Source organism: Calypte anna, chromosome 3 (genome assembly GCF_003957555.1).
Source record: "Calypte anna isolate BGI_N300 chromosome 3, bCalAnn1_v1.p, whole genome shotgun sequence".
In the NCBI taxonomy this organism is placed as follows: Eukaryota; Metazoa; Chordata; class Aves; order Apodiformes; family Trochilidae; genus Calypte; species Calypte anna.
The window spans coordinates 79226788-79253376 of NC_044246.1; the positions used below are offsets into that span (position 1 = coordinate 79226788).

General features: G+C 41.3%; 1 pseudogene; it reads left to right on the forward strand.

Annotated features, from left to right (window-relative positions):
* Nucleotides 1-75: 75 nt before the first annotated feature.
* On the forward strand, nt 76-26589 carry LOC103537749 (annotated as a pseudogene).

Below are 26589 nucleotides of genomic sequence, written 5' to 3' on the forward strand. Positions count from 1 at the left end.
GGTGGTGGGGTAGGAAATGGTCATTCTTCCTGCTGGAGGCTTACTTAAGACAACACATCTTGTTGCCTTGGAAAGATGCAGCTGGAGTCCAGCCAAGTCTTACAAGTGACCCTGAGAATAACAAAATACTGGGTAGTTGTTTGTTCTGAGGGTGTGGATATTGTTCTCAAACTTTGTTTTACCCTAAAAAAGGAGAATTCCCACTGCCTTTGCTAGGTGTATTAGCAGGACTGGAATACCTTTGTCTTCTCTTTGTCCATGTAAGCTGTCCTACAGGAGTAGGCACATTGTACTGCATGCTCCATTCTACTTAGTGTCTATTGGGGGATCACTCTACTGACTGCTTGAGTTGAAGCACATCTCTTACCTTTTATCCCTGGAAAATGCAGCTCCTTCTGCAGTGATCCAGATGCAGAGTGACAGCTGTACTTTGCATGGTTCTTCAGTTCACAGCATAACCTTTTCCTATGCTTGCATGCTGAGCTGTTGAGTAGTAGCTTTACTGGTAACACTTCATAGCACCATCATAATATCTTGATCTGAAGTTAGTAGCAAAGAAAAGACATAGTGAGTTGCTGTAAAAAACAATCTCCAGCAATAGTGGATTAGGGACCTTATTTGAATGTGTTCTTGCTGTCTTTCTTGCCATTGACTTACCAGGTTTTTTATGATTTTATAGCTCTGTATAAGAACTGAAGAATGATTAATAGGATTAACAGCACATGCTTTGCTCTCAAATGATACATGAAACCCAGTTACCTAAACTTTAGTTGTTTTATTTTTTTTAAATGAGGTTTTCAGAGCTTGCTAATAAAAGCACTTTGTTAGGTGAACAACTTTTTGTGCCTAATTCCTTCATATTCAAAGCAGCAAAACAATTTAAAAAAAAACAACTGAATTTTAAAATAACTTCTTTAATGAGGAATAGTATTTTTCATTTTATCAGACCTCTGCATAATCTGTGTTTCAAAACTCTTAAGCCCTCAGCACCTTCATATGCCATTTGTTCATATCCTGCTGTGCCAGAGCCAGTGTTTGTAGGAGAGCATTAATTATTCTGGGGTGTGGTGTTCCTGTGTCTGTTCTGCACCCTCCCTCCTTTGTTTCAGGTTTACAGTGATTCCCTGGAGTACACAGGGAAAGTGATTGGGAATGAGAACTCCTCTGAGAGGAAGGCTGCAGCAGGGGACAGAGAACATGTGCTCACTCTGGTGATGGGACACATGTAGGGACATCTCTTCTTGTAAAGGCAGACTTGGAATTAAACTTTGCTGCTATGTGAAATAGATTGTGGAGTCTGTCATCTGTGGGAATGAGGGGGGCTATCCCATGCTTCTAGAGAAAAAAATTAAAATTTGCTCCCTGTAATGGCCCTGTTGTTACTGATTTTCCTTCTTAAAGCAGATTTCAGTGCGCCTACAGAAGTGCAGTGGTATTTCAGGCATAATAAATACATATGTTAATTGTACTCTGTTATATAAATATTAAAATTGAAGCTACATCTAAAGAAAAAATGCTAACACCTTTCATATTCTAAGCAGTTTGGGAAACTGCTTATGTGGGAACTGAAGTACTATCTCCAGCTTTCTCTGGAGAGAGGGGAAAAGTATCAGGCTCTTCAGAGGAAAACTTGTGCAGAAAATCTTTACTCTGCAGAAACACCTTGCTACGAAGAATTATTGATGTCTCCCAGCTACTTGTCTAGGTTTCAGATCTTGAAATACTCTGCATAATTATTTTACTGTTACAATTTCTAACTTTCACTGTTTTGCTTCTCTGGTTAGCATTGAGTGTGCAGAAAAGCAGTGCTGCATGTGTTATCTTTTCTGTTGTAGTGTAAGGTTTACCAATCTTTTCTCTCATTCCATGACTGCTAAAGAGCCCACAGGAAACAACTGGCATGAGAGGGAGCTTATGAGAGAGCTAATAAGGGGCTAATAAGAAGCAGGGGGTTGTTATCAGTCATCTCTTTTAAATATATTTTTTTCCATTGCAAATAAGCAGTTGATTCGTATTCTTTCCCTGCTACAAGGGATCTGCTTACATTGGCAGCCGCCTCTTACTAATCCTCAGTCCACTCCTATTATGTTTTGGGATTGGGGTTTGTTTTTTTGCTTTTCAGAGACAACCCATGTCCCTTTTCAGATTCTGTTGGCATCTTAATGTGTGTGAAGTACAGAATAGCCATGGATGAGTAACTTAAAAGAGACAAAATACCAGTTTTAAATGTTGGGTAACAGAGGTTGCTATCTGAAGCTTTCTCAAGATTGTGAAATGCCCATCACTCACGACTTTCGCCCTCAAGGCCACAGTTCAGGATGTTTTGTATCTATAAAATGAGAAGATGACTGACTAAACCAGATCATATTTTGTCTGTAATCACCTATATTTGGTATGTGTGCACTATAATGCTCTATTGCTAATATTGTGATAACACAACTACATGAAGAACAGAAATGTAAATGGGAACTTCTCTAAGTTCCCTTTAGTAATTCTTTTCTTGTTCCAAAAAATTGGCTTGGAAACTTACAACTTTTAAATGTAATACTCTAGCTCAAAACTCAGCAGCTAACACTGAGAAAAGCCTAACTACAGAAGGGTGCCTTTCATTCTTATGGATGGGCACAGCATTACTCAGCCTGAACTGCTGTATGTCTGGTTAGAATTCAAAGACTTGATGGGCTTTAAGTTTTGAAGGCTCTGCTCCTGTAGTCTGGTTTGGGGTGCCAACACCCAAAATAGAGTCCTTGGCAAATACAATAGTCTGTTCTCTTGAATAATTCTAAGTTCTCAGGACACCTGTCCAAGAATCAGGAGATGAGTCTATGCCCGTGGCCTTGAAGGAGTCAGATGCCCTGCTTCTCCTGACTTTTATGAAGATGCTCCTGCTGTTGAACATGTGGCTGGATGGGAAGTGAATGGTTAAATCCTTAACAGCAGAGAGTGCAGAGCAGGGTGTGAATTAGTCTTGAAGGTATGTGGTTAAATTTTCACTCTATTTTGGTTCTTCCTTGAGGTTTCCATTCTTTTTAAGCACCTCACAGTGGTTTCATGGTAAACAGATAACTAATTCTGTGAGTAGTGATAGGTATCAAATTAAAAATTAAACAGTTGAAGTTAAACCTCTGAAGGTAAGCTTACCCCTGACCTTCTCAGCAAGGATCACAGGATAATCTTTGCAGATGTCAGTTATGGCACCAGAGATAAAGTAAGAGCTGAAAACAAACTTCTACTTCCTTCCTGTTGTCTCCACTCTCCTATTGCCTTGCTGCATCCTCAGTTTGCACAAGTTCTCAGTAGCAAGGATGAAACAAATACTACTTTCATGTTAGTCTTTCATGGCTAAGACACCTCCAGTTTCAGGTAAGTATAAATGGGTAATACAGAAGTGTTCCCTTCCTGCTCAGTGCATAAATGTCTCACAACTCAGTTATCTGTGCCCACCTGCCAAGAGCACAAATCCTGTCTGTCAGTGAGCTTGTGGAATATGCTCTTGTTTGCTCACTGATCTACATAAAGTAATTAAGAGATAAATCTTCTTTCAAGATAAAGGCTTTAAAGAATGGAGTGTGATTACTTGTAGGATACAGGGGTGTACACCTGTATGGAAACAGAATGAGTCTTTGTACTGACTGCCCATACACTTTCATGGGAGTAGCTGAAATGAAACATGATAAAAATCTGACTCTTCACCTCAATTTCTCCCTTTGGCAGGTGGAATATCCTCAGCTAAACAGTGATGCAATTCCAAGATGCCAGCTTTAATCAGATGAATTGCTAAAATCTGGCAGCTTTTGCAATGAAAGGGATGACTAATTTAATGAGGACTAGTGGTGCCACTGGTTTTGAACCTTTAATAAGCACCAAGGAAAAGGTCAGTGATTAAACAGCATCAGCCCATTGGACTTGACTCTTCCAGTATCATAAAGATTTCTGGCTGGTCTCTGTACTCACTTAATGTGCATGTTATGTGGTAAAGTGCAAGTAAAGTTTGGATACCTTCTTGTTACGTGTTTTTCTATCTCAGGTGTTTTTCCTTTTGTACATAGCTGTTGAAAACCAATTAAAAAAACAATTAATTGTACTTAGGAAGTATGAATTAGATTCTTGGCATTGATACTTGTTTTGAGGGGTTTTGGATAAAGTATTTTTGAGTCTTTACTTGTTCATCTGCTTACAGTTTGGCAGAAAGCTGTTTGAAGCTGTACAACACTTGTTGCTTTCAATGACAAGAGAGGATAGAGGTCTTGATGTTCCTAGTGCTGTGTGACATCACACTTTGAAATTCTTTGAAGGAGGGTGTGTAAAGTGTCATCTACACAGCCTTCAGTCTTCATACAATGGGCATCAGATCTATGGATGCACAGTTCTGTGCAGCAGAAGGCAGTGATGTCCCCTCCATGGTGGCTGAAGAGCATTGGGCACCACAGCAGCTGCTGTGTGGCAGAGGGACTCCTGTGCCATCCCCCAAAATCAGCCCCTTAGGCAGGGGAAGGCCTGCACCTCTCTGTTTCACTTTGCTGGTGAAAGTGGTAGCATTTGTGCTCTGATGCAAAACAGAACTTCAGTGGCTGCCTCTGCTACATCTGATTTGGACACACCTAATGATCTGGGCCCTTCAAGGAACTCAAGTGCTTAGACAGGATCCCCAAATTCGTGATGGTTTGGGTAAAACGCAGCTGGGTGCTCCTTTCTGACAAGCCAGCAATGGTGGTTGTTATGGCACTGTAGTGCTGCAGTGAGTTTTACAGGTGAAAGTACTCTCCAACAATACAGTACAGCAGTACAAGAAGTAGTCTTGAGTCTTGAGTGGGACTGAGGTACCTGGCTCAGAGGTGAATCTCTGCCTCAGTCTCAGTCTGATCTTAGGACTTAGCAGAGGTCCAGCACTGCAGAGGTAAAGATGTTTCCTAACTGGTGGTGTGTCCTGAGCAATACAAATATGGACAAAGAATTTGTTTCAGGGAAAGCAGGTGAAGATTTGAAGAAATCCTGGCTTTTGGCATGTTGCTTGCTTTGAGTTAGAGAATGTTCCCATTGCTGCTCTTGTCATCTTCTCTGGGAAGAGAAATCTGTGATGTAAAAGCAAAGTAAGCTACCTGCATCAGTGTTCAGAGGAGCTCAGAAGTTTTCATGTCAGAACCTTGTTTTGTAAGACATTGGAAAATACTCAAACTCTACCTAACAGCTAAGTCCAGGTGGTTTTGACTGAAGGAGTGCAAAACAGTTTGCAATAGCTGTGCCTGGCCATTGTACAGTGTGATTTTTAAACTGGCCTTAGGAACACAAGTAGAAAGTAGTAAATACAGTATTCATCTTCAAGAGTAAATTGGACTGCCAAGTTTGACTTCCATAATACATAAATCAAAGGCAGGAAATCCATTAAAAAACAAATGAGGGGATACATGAGTGAATATGAACTGTCAAGAGAATCTTTTGCAGAGAAATACTGCTTAAAAATGAACATAGTTTTTTCCATTGAGTCTGTGAGCATGAGCATCATACATGGCACTGAGCTACTAATGCAGGGTCCTTTGGTAGCTCATAAGAGAAGGAAATATGCCAAGACAAAGAAAAATCTCAAGGGTGAATAGGTTAGGGAAAGCTAGGGAATAAGTAGACAGTTGTTCCCACCTGAGGAAGGTTATCAGTAAGATGGGGTCAGGGAGCTGTGGTAATGCACATTTCCAAGTGATCTTAAAGTTAAATAGTAGATTGGTTTGTTTGGTAGAGGAGTAATCAGAAAAATAAAACTTTCCTATGGGAAAACAGAGTAATCTCATATGTTGATGGAAGGGCAGAGGAAAGTCTAAAATTGACAGAACAAAAAGGAATGCACGTGGAAGGAAAGTGTCCTAATATGCCTACAACACAAAGAGGCTCTTGAGATAAATTTGGGGAAGATTCTTCATTATGTGTACATCTCAGGAAACACCTGTACTGAGGAAGCCAATTAGAATGCTAACTACTGGGAAAGGAAAAAGCAAAAAAATACTGATTTGCAGCTATATTAGTATCTGTCTTGAATGTTGTCTGCAGTCCTTGAGAACATCTAGTAAAACTAGGGGGTATGGGGAGGAACACTGAAGGTATCCAAAGAGATGGAACAACTTCCAAATAAGACAACAAGCTGTATGATTCACTCAGGAAACTGTGACTCTGGCAGGGTACTGGAGGGGAGAAATCAGTGTTGCATAGGGCCGGGAGCTGATGAAATGATCAATAATTTTCAAACAGGTGAAAGGAAGATGCTGGGGTATTAGTATGCAAAATGTGATGACATTTGAAATGAAGCTAGTGGGGATAATGTGGAAGTGTAAGTGTGATCAAAAAGAGGTTTAGATGTATTCAGTGCCAAGGATTATCCTAACCTCCTTGAATGTAAATGGTGTGGATGTAATCTCTGGCTTGGGAATTCCCTTTAAACCTCTGATCCCAAGCGTCTGGGATGTTTTGCCAGAGATTGAATCGCTTACCTTGCTGAAGGTGTTTGTGTTGGAAAAGGATATCAGACCACACCACCTCTTGCTCTGACCCACTGTGGCAACAGTCAGATGCCACAACTAAAGTCCTATGGTTTGATTTCCTTAGGTACTAGATACCTGATCTCAATCTCCCTGCCTGTCAACATGACAGTTTTCACAATCAGCATTCACATGTATTTTATTGGATACATCAGTGTCAACTGAAAAGCAATCATGTTTTAGCAGGTATTTTGTGTATTGGCAATGGCTTCGTGGTATCTGTGCAACATTATCTGGCATCCCACCTTTTGCCTTCTACCTCAGCCACTGATTCAAGTAGTTGTGCAGGTTCTGTAACTTCACTGTAGCTTCCCTGCTGAGATCATATGCTGTGCCTCAGAATATAACTTGGAAGCTTAGGATAGCGGGAAAGGCTTGGATGCAAGCTGGGAGCAAGGCAGTAGGAAAGCAAGAGGCTGAGTAGTCAGTTACAGCACTTGGTGGTAGGAGCAGGATTCAGGTCTGCTTATTAAAGGTTTGGTCTTCAAGTTTGATCTTTACCTTTATGTGCTACATATGTGCTATAACTTTCTTGACAGCTTGCAATCACATACTGACATAGTTGGCACCAGGTGACATTTTGCACATAGCCTGCTGATAATGCCAGCAGCAATTCCTGCTGGCTGCTTCGGTCAGTGAAGGTGGAGATCTTCCAATAACCACTTTGGCACATTGGTGGTTTTTTTCTCCATGGGCAGGTCTATAACCAGTCCTGCAAAACTTGTTTAACTAGCCCTTCCTTTGCACAGCTCCCTGTGTGCTCAGCCTTCCCACAGCACCTTGCCTCACATTTTGGTACATGCATGTCCTTATTCTCTGTGTTAGGGCAGTATCTGGAAGTTTTCCAGTGGTGGTTTCATGGGGAAATGGCAGTTCAAGGAGTTCACAGGGTTCCTGTCATTCTTCTGATTTGTTTTTTTTGTCAGGTCCCTGGTATCATTTGGGTGGAGTCCTGCCATAGTTCCTCCGTGTCCTGGAGTATTAAGTCCTTTCAGGATCTGGAGTAAGCCTGTGGGAAAATAAGGTGCTTCACAGCATTTGTTGTTGACTTTGTGGTCTGGGATTATACCAGAGCATTAAATCCTTGCCCCTTCAGCAAGATTTAATGGTGAGGGATGCTTATGAGTTCAGGAAGGTTCTGGTTTGTGGAAGACCAGTGAAAAAGAACCTCCTGGATATTGGACATGCTGCTTTTGACTGTCTAAACCTAGATGTTCCCAGAGGGGATGCACATAAAGGGTTGTTGTGTAATGAATTAATCTGTAAGCATTGCTAATACATGAGTGGTGTGTCCAAAGCTAGTGCATCCAAGCACATTTTCCATAACAGATTATTCACCTCTCCTTCTCACAGTAAATGAATCATTACAAGTGGAGACTTGCTTGTTCTTATTGATCAAAATATCACATCTTTCTCTCTTAATTTTGCAATTATAATAGCAGCTTGAAATCAATATTAAGATATGGTATCATAGAAGTTAATTGATTTTCATCAATAAACATCTCTTAGAACATCATAGCCTAATAATAAAGAATTTCCCTAAGACAGGCTAAGCATAAAAGAAAGATGAAGATATTAACACAAGACTAGATGAAGCATCCACTTCCTTCTGCAGCAAAAACATACTGGAGTTCCTGGTGTGAGTGGATCCAATTAAAAAGAAAAAAAGGCACACAACAAAACAAAGAAGTCCAACCAGAAACAGGGAGGTTCTGTGTTTCCACAGATCAGCCTGCTGAGGTGTCAAGAGTCTCTCTGGAGGATGAGAAACTGTCTGGTGCCCTCCTGCTTCCTCCCAGTCTTCCTTCTGCTTGGTGTGAAGTGAGTCAGGCTTTTCTGCACAGCATTTTCCTAACCCACCTAGGAACCTGTCTTTGCACTGTCACCCATCCTGGTTGCTCACATTCAGAGGAGCTGAACTGAAAATAACACTATTTCAGAAGTTTACTAGTTGCCTTGTAGAGAGAAATACTAGCACTGATTTATCTTTTCAGAGGAAACTTTTCTGAGTACAGTCCCAAGCATGTATCCTTTTTCTTGGCTTAAACAATAATGACCACTATGGAACTTTCTTTTCTTTCCCCCTGCCCCTTCTACCCCATCACACAGGTGAAGTGCTTTGCCTTTGGTTCTAGGTGGTTGGCCTGCTCTTGGCATGACTGAGTTTACTGTAGCCTTTTATTCCCACCTACCTACACCTGAATTACTGGTCTTGAACTTAGAATGATGAAGGCAGAAGTAATAATCAGTTTAGTTAAGAGTGATGGTTTTGTCATTAATGACAATACTGTGATTGTTAAACTTTGAAGGACCTCAAAAAGCCTATTTTTAGCCTATTGAAACTGGTCTTACTTTGCACCAAAATCATCAGGCTTCTGATTTCTTTCTGGGCAGCAGGATGACATCCAAGTTCATGTGATGAGCAAGACCATCATTAGTACTGTATATTGTCTTTTGTCTTAGTAGTTCACTTTTCCCTCATTTCAACCAGTGAGAAGTTTCTGTACCAAAGCTCTATGTGAGAATATATGGAATGCATCCTGACCTCCTGACTGAGGTGAGGAAAGAAATTCTTTATTTGTGCCTAATTTATCATTAATAAACCCAAGCTATGTTTTGTATCTCTTTTATGTCATCGTTACATAATTTTTCCCTTAAATATAGTCCTACTGTTGAGATCAAGCTCATTACTGTTAAATAGTTCAGCAGCTGGTTTTGCCTTTTTAAAAATCATGGTAATCTTGAAACATGAAGGTGAATGACCTTGGGCAAGAATGCAGTGATGCCTTGGAGATGGCAATCTGTGCCTTCCCTTGAGTGCAAATGAAGATGCCCTTCCCATTCCAAAATGATGGAGCTATGTAATATCATCCTCAGATTTGGTGACCGTTCTGCCTTTGAGGGTTCTCAAAATTTTTACGTCTGGAATCCGTGCTCTTTCAGATTTTAAAAATCATAAGCCATAATTTTAGATCTACTTTTGTTTATTTGTCTAGGCATTGTATTTTAATCTATGATCACATGTTATTTTTAAAAGAAAAGCTTGCAGCCCTTCTATCCTTGTTTAAACTGAAACCAACTGATTTTTGTTTTTATAGTTTTAGGGGCTATTTGGTAAATAGAAATGTCCTTCTCCCTGGTATCTCTTGAACATTTCTTTTTCCCCTGCTTTTTTGAGGATGCTAGCATCCTGTAAGGGTATAACATGTGATAGGATTTGATAGTTAGTCTTTGGGTTAGCCCTGTGGTCTCTGGACAGCAGTCCTTTCCTGCAGCTGCCCAGGGTGGCAGATGTGGTCAGAAAGGAAATGGAAACCTGAGGAGCTTAGATCAGGGCCCTCCTCACCCTCTTGGTTTGGCATGACCACATATCTGCCCTGGGAAGGTCGTTTCAGCTGGGGCAACTACTTTCCCTGATCATGATAGCATCTTTTAATCGCTTAATGTTGCATGCCTGCTGTAATGGCTGCATTGTCCTTGCGTTAATTGCTGTCAGCTTTTAGTGTGTGTTGTGACTGTATCAAAGTCTCATCTGTAGCAGTGGCAGCCAGAGTGCAGGTTTGCTTCCTTTGTGGCTGTTCAACTGGCTGGAAGTGTCAGGGTAGGAACAAAGCAGTGTTGACAAGTGAGGTGATTTTCTCCTCATACTGTTGTCAGGTACCATCCTGGGATATGTTGTCATCATTCATGTTCTATAGCAATACATCATTGCCCAGTCAATGTCACATTGATACTGGAGTTGGTAGAAGAGCTGGTATGCCAGTGTCACCAGTCCCTTCTCCTCTTTGCATAGGCCTTTACTTTTGGCAGAAAACTTGATAAACGTCTTCAATTCACCTCTTCATTTCAAGCTAATATGAAATGACTTTTAGCCTTCTTTGATCTCTCTCTCTGTAATAATTTTATTGGTCTGAGTCTGGGTGCCCTTATACAGGTTTCTACCTGTACTGACAGTTTCCTCATATGCCAGGAAAAGGTTGCTCATAACCTTTTGTATTCCTAGCTCTACTTTTTTTTTTTTTTTTTTTTTTTTTTGGTATGGTATTGTTTTGAGTTACAGCTTCTGTAACTGTTGTGTGAGCTGTACAATACTGACACACCACTGGCTCTGGACTATATTTGAGCTCACTTCTGATGGATCCTCAAGGAAAGATTCCTGGACTCACCGAATCTTCCCCAGGTTGGCATTTAGTTTGTATATTACATGTGCGGACTACAAACCCACAGAGCCTTTTGGCACATCAGGAAGATGCATTTCTTGAGGTCACTGATCACAAAAGTATTCATTTTTGAGAGTCAGACAATGCTGGCCTGCCAATGAGGAGGTCTAAAATTTGTTATGATTATACAGTGTGAGCAAAGCTGCTGTTTCTGCTCAGACACATTGGTTACTGGTACAAACTACCAAGCCCCTTGGGCTGAACCATGTGTCTGGTGCTGTTTTAAGAGTACAGTGCCCATGTACTTCCTTCAGTGCCTCACAGCTACTTCAGTCAGGTTCCTTATTTAACTCCTTGAAGAGTTAAACATATGCTAGAACTTTTATCAGTGAGTTGGATGCTTTTGCACGAGACTGCTCTAAAGCAGCTGATTTGATGAGCTAAAATTAGATACTAATTTCTGAGTTTAATTTGTGTCTTAAGAAAATTTATATTCCTTTCTGCTCTGCTATCCAGCTATTCCAAAATGACTCCTGTTGACTGTGACTTCTCCATATAGCTAGGATTTTTCCTTTTAATAAGTACACTTCGCTGTAGTTTTAGTCTTTGGTCAGAAGATTGTCATGTTCAACCAATCTGATCTCCTTCTGTGATGAAATGACTGGATCTGGGGATGATGGGAAAGCAAGGAATGATGTTTACCTTGACTATAGTGAGGTTTTTGACACTGCCCTCCACAATCCACAGTAGCCAAGGCTATGGAGTGGAGAGCTGGAAGGTGGGTGAGATGCTGGTTTGATGACTGGGCTTAGAGTGCAGTGGCTGATGGGTTGTACTTTATAGACCCTTGTAGTTCTCTGCTTGGCTCTGGAGTGTCTCCTGTTGAACATCTTCATCAGTGTCCTGGAGGAAGCACTACAGATTTGCAGATGATAAATGCTTGAGGGCGGAGCTGGAGGAATTGGCCAACATGAATCCCATTAAAATTCAGCAAGGAATAATGCCAAGCCCTGCCCTGGGGAGGAAGAATCCTCATTGCTAGGACAGGTTGGGGGGCAGCTGTGCAGAAAAAGCAGTGAGCTAACCAAGTACATGAATGTACATCAGTACCTGCATTGCTCTTCTAACAGACCTCTGCCCATGAAGTGTTCAGCTGAGGTAAAGCAGTTTATCATAGCTGTTAATTTAAGTTTTATGTCACCCACCATGATTCTCAAGTGCTCTCTAGCAGAAGACTTGCCCTGTGTCTTGTGAGCAGCAAGCTCAGCCAGGCTCACTGGATCATCTTAAATGTGAGGGATTTTTTTTAAAGTCATGTGGAACTGTGTGTCAAGAGTCTTATTTTCACTCCAGCCTCCAAAGATTGTCCCTGTCTTCTTTAAAAGTGTCTGGAGCCCCTGCTGTCCCTGTATCTTTGATGAAGAGCGTGATACATTTGTGTTAAACACAGGGGAAGGAAGAGGCCATAAATGGGGCCTGTGTCTTTTCTAATAGGCTGTTAACCTATATGTCCAGTTTACTGCTGATTGTCTTTATGGTAATATCTTTATTTCTCTCCATCTTCAGCTGTGACAATGGTATTACTGTGAAGAGGAGTGATTCTGGCATCTGTTTCCAGTGAGGTGTTGCAGTAGCTCTGTGTGACTTAACAGCGTGCCTGCCACAGGACTCACCCTGGTCTCACAGATCTGCTAAGAGCCATGCCCATCTTACACCTTCTGTGTCCCTATTATGTGACACAGACCTTCTAGAAGAGCATTTTTCTCTCTGCCTCAGTGGCAGCAGCTGTGTCTGCTCCTTCCCCATCCCTTTGGGCCAGTGGGATTTGCATCCATCCACCTGAACTCGCTTCTGCCCCAAACAAGGGTCATCTCACCCAGATTGCCTCTCCTGAGCTTCTCCTGCAGAAAGGTAGTTTTAACTGAGAAACTCTTGGTCTAGAACTCTTTTAATGTTGAAGTGCATTTATTCTTCTGTCATTGCAAAGGGCTCTGAGGGTGGGCACTCATTACATTTACATTCTGGGGTTGCAAACCAGGGAGTGTGGACCACACTCTGGGAGAAGGCAGGAGTAGTGCGTGTGAGTGTTTTGTATCCACTTGAGGGCACCACGGTATTGCTGATAAGAGAGCTCTTGCTAACTGCAGGGTGCACTGTTCCCTGCATTTTAAAGGAAACTTGTAGAAAAAACAATAATTAAAACTCCTATCTAGTGAGAATACCTGTTTCTGATCCATTTTATCTTCCTCTGGATTATGGGTATTTTAACCCTAGCACACAACACCCTGTACTATGGTACCTATCTTATACCAGCCCTTTCAGTGACTCCTAGCAGAGAGATGAGCTTTGTGAATGAACAGGCTCAAACGGAGAGGAAATAAGTAATTTAACTCTGAGCTCTGGTTAGATATGACCTTTGCTTGGAAAGCCAAGGCTGTGACAACTTCTTATTCGAGAAGGGCCTGAAAGCCAAAGAGAGCTGCTGTGGCCAGCATTGCAGGGGAGATGCCCAGGGAAACTTCCTGTGAGGGGCATTAAATTTGTTACTACCTTGGAGGAGGAGGTGTGTGCTTCTCTGGGGAGTGCTGCAGGCCTTGGAGTTGTGTTCTAAAAATGTTTCTATTTCAGAGTCTGGGCCACTTTGAGCTTGTCAGCACAAGTTCCCAAATGTATAAAGCTGCAGTAGAAAAAATCTATCTTGTATAGTGAGAGCATGAGCAGATTTAACTTGAGGCTTGGCCTGAGACTGGAGGGCCATGGCTGGCAGGGAACGTGGTGAAGAAATGGGTTTGACTCTCAAATCTGCCTCTGGTTTGTGCGACAAACTGTGTGGCCTCTCTGATCCTCAGCTTCACTTTGTGCATGTGATGCTTAATTATGCTCAAATTCATTGGCCTAAAATATAAGTGTGACATTGCTGTCTAGATTTGCTTTGGTTATTATCTTTCTGAATGACCTGTCACTTCTAGAGCTCCTCTGCTAAAGATGAAATTTCACCTGGGTAAAAGGCTTTAGGCAGGCTGGCATTGGTCTCAGGGGTGGGAAAAGTGAATGCCTCTTGTCACTGGGTCAGCTGCTTGCTTGCCATATATTTAGCTCTGAGATTTTTGTTTTGCTGAATGAGGTTGATGGTCAGGCTGTGAGATTTGGGACTGCCACTCATGCTGGTGAGCTTGTGCCAGCTGGGAGTGAGGTATAGCCTTGCACTCTCCACAGTGGCTGCAAATTGGATGACAGATGATTTTTATGAATTGGTCAGAGAAGGACTATCAATAGAAGCAATTCCCTGGCTTGCCAGAGAGAGAACTCAGATGTCTCCCATTTGCAGAGCACAGTGGAGAGCTGTGTGAGAGCCTCCCCCATCTCAGTCAGGCCAGGAATGTGTCTTGCTTCACATAGTCCAAGTCAAAGTGTGGCTGGAAAGCCCAGGGATCAACTCAACAAGTTGTGCCCATTATCCCCTTCTGTCAGGCCAGCTAATTAACTAGTTTTCTATGAAGTAAGAACCATCAACTGTGAACATTGATTCCAGAAACATTTCTGAGTCACCCTTTTAATGCAGTTTGTTACAGAAGCCAGAGGAGAATGGTTCCTGATTGTCAGTGTCTAAGAGATTACTGTTTAACAGGCAACTGCATGGTTCAAAAAGGCATTGAGAAATAGGCTTGGCTGTATGCTTTTGTGGGGTGTTTCTACCACCTTGAGAGGCCTGTAGGCTCTCCTCTGGTTGTCTATGAACTTTGTACTCTCCCAAGTGCTGGGTAGCTCAGCTCTGCTTTTTTGTCTTCAGCTCCTTTCCCTTCCTGCCCGATTGCTCCATCCATGCCACAAGGAGTGGTTACTCATAAATCCCTCTTGCTCCTTGTATTCTTTTGCATATATCCTTTAGCTTGGCAGCCTCTGGTACCTCAGTGCCTCATCTTCTCCTTTGCACATTTTTCACATAAGTTCTTACTTTATCACAGGTGGTGCTCTTGGCTGCCATCTCTGAAGTGGTAGGATACAGATTCTTTTGTGTCAGTCGTTGCAAACCTGTTTTGTACTTCTAGCTGCATGTTCTATGGCAGCACTGCATAAGATAACTTTTTGCCCCCATTTTTATTTTCACATGGAAACCCTGTTCATTCATGGTGAATGAAATGTCTACATACAGTTAAAGGCAGGGGAGAAGTTGTGAAGGATTTGGTCAGTGAATTTAGGTACATGGCATACCTTTTTTTTTTCTGCTTTGTTTTTTTTGTGAATATAAAGTGGGAAATTACTAGAATGACATCACTGGAGAGGGATATTACCTGATATCAGGTAATATCACCTACTGGTGATATTACCTGAGGACAGCTGCCCATGGGCTTTCTCTTAGCAAAGTGTATGCTAGAACCTGATTCAAGAGGTCTGCTTTTTTCTTAAATAAAAGCATGTGTAAATAGAGATTTTTTTTCTTCTTTGAAAAAAGTGTTGGTGTCTTTACAAAGCTGACTTTAAAGCACTGTTTCACAGAGTCAAATAAATGGTTCTCACTGCATGGTGGCTTTATACTGTAAACATGATCATGTGAGACCAGAGATTAACTTTTTCCATTAATTTTTCTTGTTGCCAAAACAAGATGGGATTAAGTATATTTTTTGCTTTTGAAATGGCATATTTAGCATGTACATGCTGCTGCTTGGATTTCAATGAAAGGTTAACTACAGTCAGCTGGCAGACTGGTCTCTTATCATTTGTTTTCTATCTGTGAAGTCAACCTGCATATAATCCTCTGTCCTTGGATTTTGCAATTACATCTAGGTTGTTAGGTTTACCTTTTGGATGGGTAGAGGGAAAATAAATAGACTTACAGAGATCATTCTCAGATAAAAAGTCATTCATTAGGCTTATGCATGTAAGTATCTGGTTATATGGTTAACATCCTGTTCATAGCTAATTCCACTTCAGGGAATCAGAAGTTGTCAAACGATGGAGTGAGAGTAAAGAAGTCTTGGAAATAGAGCAAAGCTTCATAATATCCTGTAAAAAGGGAAGTATTTTTTGATCACTGCTTCTCTTGCTCTTTATATTACCATAAATATGACAAATGTTACATGTAGTACACATATGTGAGGGTATATTCAAGCAAGTATCTCAGAAATAATGATAAATGGTAATCAGGATTAATCTGCCTTCTATGTTTACTTTCACATTTAGAAATGGTACAGGAGTTTTGAGAGAAATGAGCTAGGATGCACCTGTAAATTGCTTAAACACATTGACTTCTTATATTAATTTGTTTTGTGATGATTCCAAAGAAGGTCAAGGTCCAACTGCTCTACAAATATCTAGCTACAAAAAAGTGCACAAACAAGAAGCCAGGAAAGAAAGGGCTAGCAGATAATATTAGATTATAAATCAGGTTAATGCACATTTTGACCCGTCTTCACATGATGTTGTTTCTTTCTGCATTTTTGAATCATAGTATTAGCCATGTGGAGCTAAGGCAAATCCAAACCCAACTACTTGTGTGGTTTCTCGCAGACATCAGTGCTAGAAATGCTGCTTTTTTTTTTTTTTCTTTCGTGGAAAAAAAAATTCTCTTGCTATTAGAAAAGAAAAAGAAAGAAAAATCTTCCAGCATTCGTGTTTTTTATCTTCTTTCAGATGAGAGACTTCATAGTAAGCTTCTAGCTCAGACAGTGAATCGTTAATTTCTTAATAAACAATAATGGGCCACAATAAACAATTATAAGATTTTTTTTAATACTTTGATTTTATTGGCTTGCCTAGTTTGCTTCCTCAGTTCTCCTCTTCTAAACACCCCCATCTACTGAGATTTTTGTGTTGGGATTTAATATGTAGCAGAATGCACAGAGACCTCACTAATTAGGACAGGGACGATCTGTGGAAGCTGGTGGTTGGGTATTGTCGTAGACCCTCACTTTTAATCTCACCTTTATTCTTTTCAGCACCAAAGTGTTTGTGTGACTAAGTGGCATCTTAATAATTTTCATGGGTTTACTGTAAATGGGAGAGGTAGAATAAAATGAACTTAAGTGCTGTGGCACGGGGGAATTCAGTGATGTGTCCCCACTTAGTTTCAAAAGCTAGTTTAAGAGATGACAGTGCAAGCATCTCTGAAAAAGAAATACTTCTTGGTTGCTGCTGCCAGCTAGGAGAAGTCCATGATATATGGCATGATAAAATCACTCCTGAACTGTGTGGGTCCTGAAAGAGAACGTTGCACTAGGTCTTGAGCACACACTTGATTTCTTGTCCACTGTTTCATAAAGGGTTTGAAATCAGTACAGTGCATACATTTCCATTTCCATTGCTCTAATGAGCTGACAGGTTCCTGAAATGCTTTAATGGAATTTCCACTGACCTTAAAATAATAGTGTTTTTAAAAATGTGGTTAACTGCAGATTTTTATTAGACAAACAGGGCCAGACCTCTCTTTCAAAACTATGGTTTTTGCAAATGTGCTTGGTTCTGAAAATCTCAGAGCTGTTTCTCAGAGTGACAGGAATATCCTAAATGCCAGAGTAAGCACCAGTTGTTCTCAGAACACTGAAATCTTAGTATTGAATGAGTAAAACATTCATTTACTGCATGCAGAAATAGGTCCAGAAGAGTCTTGAATGTCTTTCAAACTACCAAGGAAAGGCACAGAAGTGCTTGTGCCTTGTGGCTACCTTTGGCTCCATGGGCAAGTTCTATCTTCATATGAATATTTGCAGATAACATTTACCCTGTCATAATCTGCTCTTAATAAATGTGCTCAGCTTTATCTTTTTCTCCTTCCAGTTTTCAGCCTGTAGCATTTAAAAGTTTTGAGATCTTCTACTCAACATCTTAGAATCATAGAGTTGTTTAGGTTGGAAAATACCTTTAAGATCATCAAGTCCAACAAGTCACCTAACACTACTAAGTCCACCACCAAACCATGTCCCTAAATGCTGCATCTACATATATTTTAAATACCTCCAGGGATGGTGACTCAATCACTTCCCTGGGCAGCCTGTTCCAGTGCCTTGACAAGCATTTCAGTGAAGAACTTTTCCCAATGTCCAATCTAAATCTCTCCTGGTGCTACTTGAAGCCATTTCATCTTGTTCTGTTGCTTGTTACTTGGGAGAAGAGACTGACACCCACCTTACTGCAACCTCCTTTAAGGTGCCTCTAGAGAGTGATCAGGTCTTCCCTCAGCCTCCTTTTCTCCTGACTAAGTAACCCCAGTTCCCTCACCTGCTCTGCATAAGACTTGTTCTCCAAACCCTTCACCAGCTTCTTTGCTCTTCTCTGGCCTCACTCCAGCACTTCAGTGTCCTTCTTGTAGTGAGGGCCCCCAAACTGATGACAGTACTAGACATGTAGCATCACCAGTGTCTGCTATAAGGGGACAAACACTGCTCTGGCTGTGCTCACCACACTATATTTGATTCAGGCCAGGATGCCATTGTCCTACTTGGCCCTCTGGGCACACTGCTGGCTCATCTTCAGCCAGCAATCCACCAGTACTCCCAGCTCTTTTCCACTGGGCAGCTTTCCAGCCAGTCTTCCCCAGGCCTGTAGCGTTGTCTGGGGTTATTGTGACCAAAGTGCAAGACCTGACACTTGCTCTTGTTAATCCTCATACCACTGACCTCACCCTATCCATCTAACCTGTTCAAATCCGTCTTCAATAAGGTCCTTCTACTGCTCTGTCTGAACCCGTCCCAGCCACACTTCAAATCAGATGGGAAACCAGTTCTGAGAGAAGGGAGCAGGTATCTCCTTGGCATGATTGTGGCAGAAGAAGGTCACAGCAGTCAAGGAGATAAAATGGTCAAAGACAGAAGAAAAATAGCTCTTCTGGGTAAACTGGTGAGGAAATATCTGATGAAGAATCTCTGAGGTTGTGTGAACACCTGCAAGTTTGTACATAAAGGCTCCATGAATCAAACCTAAGAATAATCAAATTCAAACGATGTTAATTTTTCTATCAGTTTTTAAGTATTCTAAGAAAAATCCAGGTTTCCAGATAGAGCTGCTTTCTTCCTTTTTTTCCCCCCAACCTGAATAGAGAGATTTTTAATTTAAGCGTTATGGATAGAGAACTTAACTTGTGGCAAACAGTAAGAGAAGTTTGGGTGTGTTAATATTGTCACAAAGAAAACTCAGTGAAGAGTTTAAACTGGAAGACGATGGATTTAGCTTAGACATTAGAAATTAGAAATAGAAGAAATTCTTCACTGTGGGGTTGGTGAGAAAAGTTATCAGAAAGCTGGCTCTTTCCCTGAAGAAAAGGGGGAAGGCTGGGGAGGCTGTGGATGCCTCATCTCTGGAGGTGTTAAAGGTCTTTTAGCAACCTGGTCTAGTGGGAGGTGTCCCTGCCCATGGCAGGGGCATTGAAACTGGATGATCTTTAAGGTCCCTTCCAACCCAAACCATCCTATGGCTCTGTGATAACACATTAGCCCAGTACCCCTTGTAGAAATTAGTCTCCACTTATACATTCCAAAATAAAATGGAAGCATTTGGTTGGACCACAGACTACTTAAGACCTTGCTCACTTTATTAAAAATAAAATGTGTAAATATAAGCCTGAAGATATATACCTCATATCCAATCTGCTATCTAACCTTCACTTTTTAACCTATGGTATTTATAGTTTGCTAATCACTAGATCAGGCATTTATCTTCAATGGTATAAGACAGACTTAAGTTTAATACAGTAATGGGCTCTGTACTGTGTTAGAAGGTTTATATTTATAATCTCAAACACTTTTCTCAGCAGGGCAGGGGACTGAAGGCAGGAGTCACCTTCTAATTGCCAGTCTGGAGATGTCATTGCTAGCCACAAATATTTTATAACTTTGCTTTTTTAAAACTGTGCCCATTTTCTACCTTGCTTTCCAGCTTTTTCTACTTGCTGAACAATTATAAGTGATATGTCTGTGTATATTAAAAAATGACAGATGGTGCCTGTATCGGTGCTGATAAGGGTGACTGCACAACCACTGTCTCCTTGATGGAGGAGCCATAGAAAGGTGGCACAATCTGGTACAAGATAATTTCAGGTTTATTTTACAATTTCTACTCCCCACCCCCAGGGTGTGTCCTTCTAAAAATTTGCCAGGTCAGTCTTATAAGAGCTCACCAATTTTTCTAGTATGAAGAAAGCAAAAGATTGATGTTGGGCAGCTTAAAATGTACTCGCATCTCCAGATCAATTTCCCTTTCCACATACAGCCAAAAAAAATCCCCTCTTACCTTTAAGGGAGGAATGGCCCAGTAGCAGCAATTCTGCTATGGTATGCACAGCTCTGCTGCAACAGCAAAGCAAGGACTGCTCAGGTTTTTAGATAAAAAAGTTCTGACTTTACATTACTAAAAGGCAGTATAAAGCTGTTAAAAAACTTATATAAGTGATTTACTTGTCCAGCTTTTTTTTTTTTTTTTTTCTCTATGCATTTGCATGCAAGGAAATGCATTGCTACTTTAGATTCATAAGAAGCTGAAGACTTATGAAGTATGTTCCTATGTCACCTCACCTTCTGGCCAAAGAACATCACTGAGGTGATTATTTACTTTCTGTACTAGTATTTAAGTCCCAGATTTGGTTATAGCTTCACATGGCATGCATTTGCCTTCACATTTGCAGCAACTAAGTACAGTCAGGCAGCAAAAAGTTCCTAACAAAATGTCCTCAGCCTGAAATGAAGGCAAACATTCTCCCTTCTCCAGCCAATGACTATCACCTGCCAAAAAGTCACTTCAAATGCTACTCCAGTGCATTTGCAGACAACAGCAGGACATGAGTTAAACACAGATGCCTGGGGTAGGTTTTTAGGGAGGGAGCTTCTCAGAGCTCCTACTTCATGTCAAGATGTGGGGCAGGAGCTCAGAGTAATTTGTCTTTAATACAGTGGCCAGAATCAAGTTTAAACCATGTCTAGTTTCAGCAACATAGAACAGTTCACTGCAGGGTCTCCTTGGGAAGCCACCACTCTATTAACTGGCTACTTCTCTTCAACTGGCTGTCATCAAAAAGATGCTGACTTCACTAGAACTAATCAAGTACATATTTTAAGCACATGATTAACTTGTCAAGTAAAAAGTTCATCGACTGTCCTTCAAGATAAACTAAATCTGTTTAAATTAACAGGAGGTATAATTTATATACTATTGGTTCAGATGTAAAGGCCAAATCCCTGCTTGCCATGGCATTGCCTGTTGGAGCATAAGCTAAAGACACTGTTTCAGAGTTTGTCCCAATGCTGAGCAACCTTCATCTTGGGGATGGTACTTCCCACTATCTGCCTAGTAGGCAGCTTGGATGGTAGCTCTTGGTTCCTCTAGTTGGGAAATTAATACTTTTATTGCTCAAGAAAGTTCGTGTACACCATAGGACAAGGAGGATATGGACCCATTCTAGAAAGATACCAGCTTTATTACTGGCTTCTTCTGTCATCATTAAGGCTGTTAGCAAAGTCACGTGTCAAAAAAAGTACCAGTGACATGAGACTCACCCAACTCCTCCCAGAAAACAAAATGTATAAAACTCCTAGAGCAAATCATGTTGTGAGGCCAGACAGTTGTTTATAGACCAATTAAAAGTTTGCATGGGAGACCAGAGAGATAAGAGATCACTGAATCAAGTAACATGTGCATGTATCAGACAGGATGACCTCAAAAAGGCTGCTGTCAGCTTCCTAGGAGGTTGTTTCCTTCTTGTAGCCCATATGGAAGAATTGTGGAAGATTCTTCACTTCCAGAAATTGGTCTGCCTCCAGTTTAACCTTTTAGAAAATCAGGAGAGTTTCCATCACTGTTTTGCAATAACTTAGTTACTAAGTTACGGGGGACTGTGACAGTTTCATGGCAACAACATCTCAGTGTTCAGGAGTGACTTCTGGGAAAGAAAACAGAGAACTTCATTCTGTCCCTCTGTAAATCCATGAGCTCCTGAGATACCATGTCCTGCTCTGATATTTTCCCTCACTTTCCCTTAAAGAATATCATAGAAAATACAGAGGGCCAAGCAAGATTCCAAGAAGGGTAACAAAAGGCAATGTAGCAATCTAAAGAAGGAACAATTTTGGAATCTGTGTCTCTTTTGTTTGGACAAACAATGACTGCTGGAGTCTAACCAAGATTTATAAAATTAAGAGAGTTAGAGAAACAGCGAGCAGGGGTTTACTGATTCCTTTATTTTTCCCCAGTACAAGAGAGAAGGCACCAAATCCAGAGCATGTCGTGTTTGTTAAGTTTTTGTCTCACATACATCATCCACAGAGCTCCTTGACATAACCTGATGGAGATGTTCGTGTGTCTTCAGGAGCAGACTGCATGAGATCACAGGGTACAAATTAATTGAGAGTTATTAAACGCATAAAATCACTCTGGTTCAGGAATTCCTTAAGCTCCAAATGATTCAAGACAAGAAAAGTACTCCTAAGAAGTGTAGTATATATCTTACATGCTTTTTAAGTACTCACATTTCACTATTGCCAAGGTAAGGATGAGATGGCCACTTAGGCTCCTATATCATCTGCCAAGTTTCTTAAGCCCTTAAAGTACTCTCTTAGGTGAATTAAGGTGATAGGCTAAGGGCCCAGCATGCTACATGCTTTATAGCTTTTGACCCAATAGGATATTTAAGAATGTGCATAAGTCACCACATATTTAATAGTAACAAATATCACTCGGCTCCTGCTGACTTTGTTACACTGACCCTGCTCTGCATCACTGGTCAGAGGGTAGAAGCCTGGGACCAGGCTTTTTACAAACCTGAGAAATCCAGGCATTTTAGAGGAAGCTTGGATAGTGTGTGAATCACCTAAAGAAGAAAGATGAAGAACTATATAAAGCGCATATTACCTGTAACAATAATAATAAAATATATAAATCCTATGCTAAATACATATAGTCTCACATGACATCCTGGTCTCCAAGCTGGTAAGATATGGGTTTGATGGATGGACCACTCAGTGGATTAAGAACTGGCTTGATGGCCACTCCTGAAGAGTGGCTGTCAATGTGTCCATGTCCAAGGAAGGCAGTGACAAGTGGAGTCCCTCAGGATCACTGCTGGGATGGGTCTTGTTTAACATTTTTGTCAGTAACATGGTGGCATTGAGTGCACCCTCAGCAAGATCCCTGATGACCACAAGCTGTGTGTGCAGGTGACACACTGGAGGGAAGGGATGGCATCCAGAGGGACCCTGACAGTCTGGAGAGGTGGGCCTGTGCCAACCTCATGAAGTTCAACAAGACCCAAGTGCAAGGTTCTGCACCTGGGTCAGGGCAATCCCAAGCACTGATACAGGCTGGGCAGTGCCTGGCTTGAGAGCAGCCCTGAGGAAAAGGATTTGGGAGTGCTGGTGGATGAGAAGTTCAACGTGAACCATCAGTGTACACCTGCAGCCCAGAAAGCCAACCAGATCCTGGGCTGCATCAAGAGAAGCGGGGCCAGGAGGTCCAAGGGTGGTGATTCTCCCTCTCTACTCTGCTCTCATGAGACCCCACCTGGAGTATTGCATCCAGTTCTGGAGCCCCTGTTACAAGAAAGACATGGATGTGCTGGAGTGTGTCCAGAGAAGGGCCACGAGGAGGATCAGAGGGCTGGAGCACCTCTCCTGTGAAGATAGGCTGAGAGAGTTGGGGTTATTCAGTATGGAAAGGAGAAGGCTCTGAGGAGACCTTACTGTAGCCTTCCAGTATCTGAAGGGGCTACAAGAATGCTGGTGAGGGACTTTTTAGGGTGTCAGGCAGTGATAGGATCAGGGGTAATGGATTCAAACTAGAGGAGGGCAGATTTAGATTGGAAGTTAGGAAGAAGTTCTTCACCATGAGGGTGGTGAGACACTGGCACAGGTTGCCCAGAGAGGTGGTGGAAGCCCCAGCCCTGGAAGTTTTTAAGGCCAGGCTGGACAGGGCTCTGAGCAACCTGATCTAGTGAGGGGTGTTCCTGCCCATGGCAGGGGGTTGGAACTGTATGATCTTACAGGTCCCTTCCAACCCTGATTCTATGAAATGCAAAAAACCCAATAACACTAATGTGACTGTGTCTCACCATTCTCAAACTCTCATGACAGGAACTAAGATAAAAGCAAAGATAAAAGTCAATGGGGATTTCTTGTATCACAGAATTGGTTTTGTAATAACTTTCTTAACATTTGAAAGTAAGAAGCATTGCTACTGCAGCAAGAAGACTGTAGAGGTGATATCTAGGTCTGTGTGGCTTCAGCCATCCTATAGGGAAAATTTGGAAAGAAAATACAATTATCATCACATTTATGAGGACAGAGCTAAATTTAGCTACTGGTCCTCTACATTTGAGAAAATCAGGCCACACAGAGAGCTCATTTCAGACAATTTTGAATCAGGACCACCAGCATCAGCCTACAATGTTGTACACCAGTCCACATATTCTGTATTTGGAATTACCCTGTGTGAAATGCAGTAGACAGATAACATTGTCATGAGCTATAGCAGCTGACTGTCTCTGATGTTTCTTTCAAATCTCCCAGGAATGTGAAATAATTCCTATAAATGGGATTTCCATCCCTTGGGTGTGTGTGTGTGATGATGATGTTCAACTGTGAGCTTCTTGACATAGGTGTCACATCTTATTAGCTACACTGCGATGGTATGAACACTGTGAAGTGCTCTATGAAAAACAGCAGTAGGCATCCACAGCATCTTCAGGTGCCTCCTTTTAACAAGAAATAAAAGCATCTACTCAAGGGCATAATTTGTAAGTATAAATGTATTTATAAATGTGTTTCTGTGCACTCTAGAGCATTAGCTAGTGGGTAGGGTCAGTGTATCATTAAAAATACAGACAGCTTGTTCCTTCTTCACTTACACCAGAAGCCACTTGCAGCAGAGCTTCTGAAGTGATTGAAGACTTTGACTTTCATTAGAAACTTGCCTTCTTTCTATCACGTGCCTTGAGAGGATCAGTTTGTCCTCATACAGCAGAACTGGGCCCCTCTTTTTGTCATGGGCTTGGCACAGGAAGGGGTGGATTTTGATCTGAGAGAGATTTCAGCTCCTGGCTTATTGGTAAAAGTCCTCCTCAAATCAGTCTTTGACAGCTGGCAATGAATGGGGCAGCTCATCACTGGGAGCATCTTCAGAAGAAGTTCAGAAGAAAAAATATTGTGGAAATTCTGGGATCTGGACATAAGTGCAAAAGAGTATGCCTATCTTAAAGGAATTATTCTTTTTAATTCTGGTATCTCCAGAATTAAGTCTGGTAAGAATTAATTAAGTCTGGCAAGTCTGGAAATTACAGATGATTATGTACCTAGAAGGACATTCGACATTTGCATTTGTGTATAGAAAAATGTTTAGTGCTACTCTTTTCTATGACCATAGCTTCTCAAAAATCTATATTCCACAATTTAATGATTTTCTGCCAGAAGTCGTTTGTTTAGATTATTTGGATGTGTGCAGTAGATCACCCACTGCAAGTCAAAACAGCTTCTATTAGACAAATTTTAAGTCACAAAGAATAAACGGTGTCCCTTCAAACTGATTTCCAGTTCCAAGGTAGCACAGCAGCCTCACCCTCAGCAAAGGAGAGATGGCCCATGGGTACATGATGTGAGTATTTTAACAGAGGTTCCCTCTGTAGGAAGAACACCGGATAACATAAAGTGATCTCTGTCATCTTAATTTCATCAATAAGGTGAAAGGATGCCCTGTGGAGGCTACATGGTTTTTTTGTTTTGTTTTGGGGTTTTTTTGTATCCTTTAGTTATGTCTACATTCGAAGCCTGGGACAGCATTCATGGAGTAAACTCAGACTATGGAGTGCATCCTCTCATTTCTGGTGCTGAGTTCAGCTTCTTTAGGAAGGGAGGTTGCCTAGGTCAGCAGCACCACAGAGCATGTGAGTTATTAAAAACTGAGCTCTGAGCCCACTGAAGTAAATGGAAAGACTCAGTGACTCCAGTCTGTCCTGGCTCAGATCCCTGACTCCTTCCACAGCAATCACTGCTGTTTGGCTGCACTGCCAGCACCGTGCTATGCTTGGGACTGCCCCAAAAAGGGTACTTGAATGCTTCAGCTATTCCATGATAGTTCTTGTGGTGAATGGTTTATAGGCTACTCGAAGGCTCTAGTGGCTTTGTTTCCAATAGGATTCACATTCTGATTCTTGGGATGTAATCTTATCCAGATGTTTGGTATTGTCTTGTGTGCCTATGCCACAGCATCAAAACAGTGGATTTTTTTTTGGTGTAAGCTATTTTCTCAAGTTCTCACAATAAAATCAGGCTGAAACAAACCACTGGATGTGTCCAGGGTATTGATAAGAAGAGAAATCTCTCATCTCCAGTAGCTTACACAGTTTAAAAAGTAGGCATTTTTATAATCTTTGTGAATAAATCAGATTTTCACTTAATGAAGGATGTTCATGTTACCATTTCAAAGCTGGATTTAATACAATGGGCTAGATTCCAATGCTCTTACAATTCCTTCAAATTACTGAACAATGCATATCTTCTTTTTCCAAAAAGTATGTTTGCAATATTTTTATTGGTTTTTTTGTGAAAGTAAGACTATCAGGTAGAAAGCCAGACACCCATCGCTATGAAGGGTAAAGAATGGAAGTGTTAAGATTTATTAGTTTACTTTTTGTTTTGACAGGATGCCATGTCCTAAAATGTCTCCCCTATGTACAAACACTGCAGCAGGAAGATCAGCAAGCCTTGATGGACTTTATTTCAGTGGTGTTCAATAGAAATCCAGGGAGGTTTGCTTGGATGCTTCAGCTAATTGCCTCTCTTCAGGACGTCAATGCAGATGCTATTGAAGAGCTCTTCTTCAGGCCCATCCTTGGAGAGGCCACCCTAAATGCATTACATCTAGAAATCTCATCTATCAAGCCAGACTGGCTGTGCAAACATGACATCTGTGCTTTCAAATATCTTTTTTTTTGA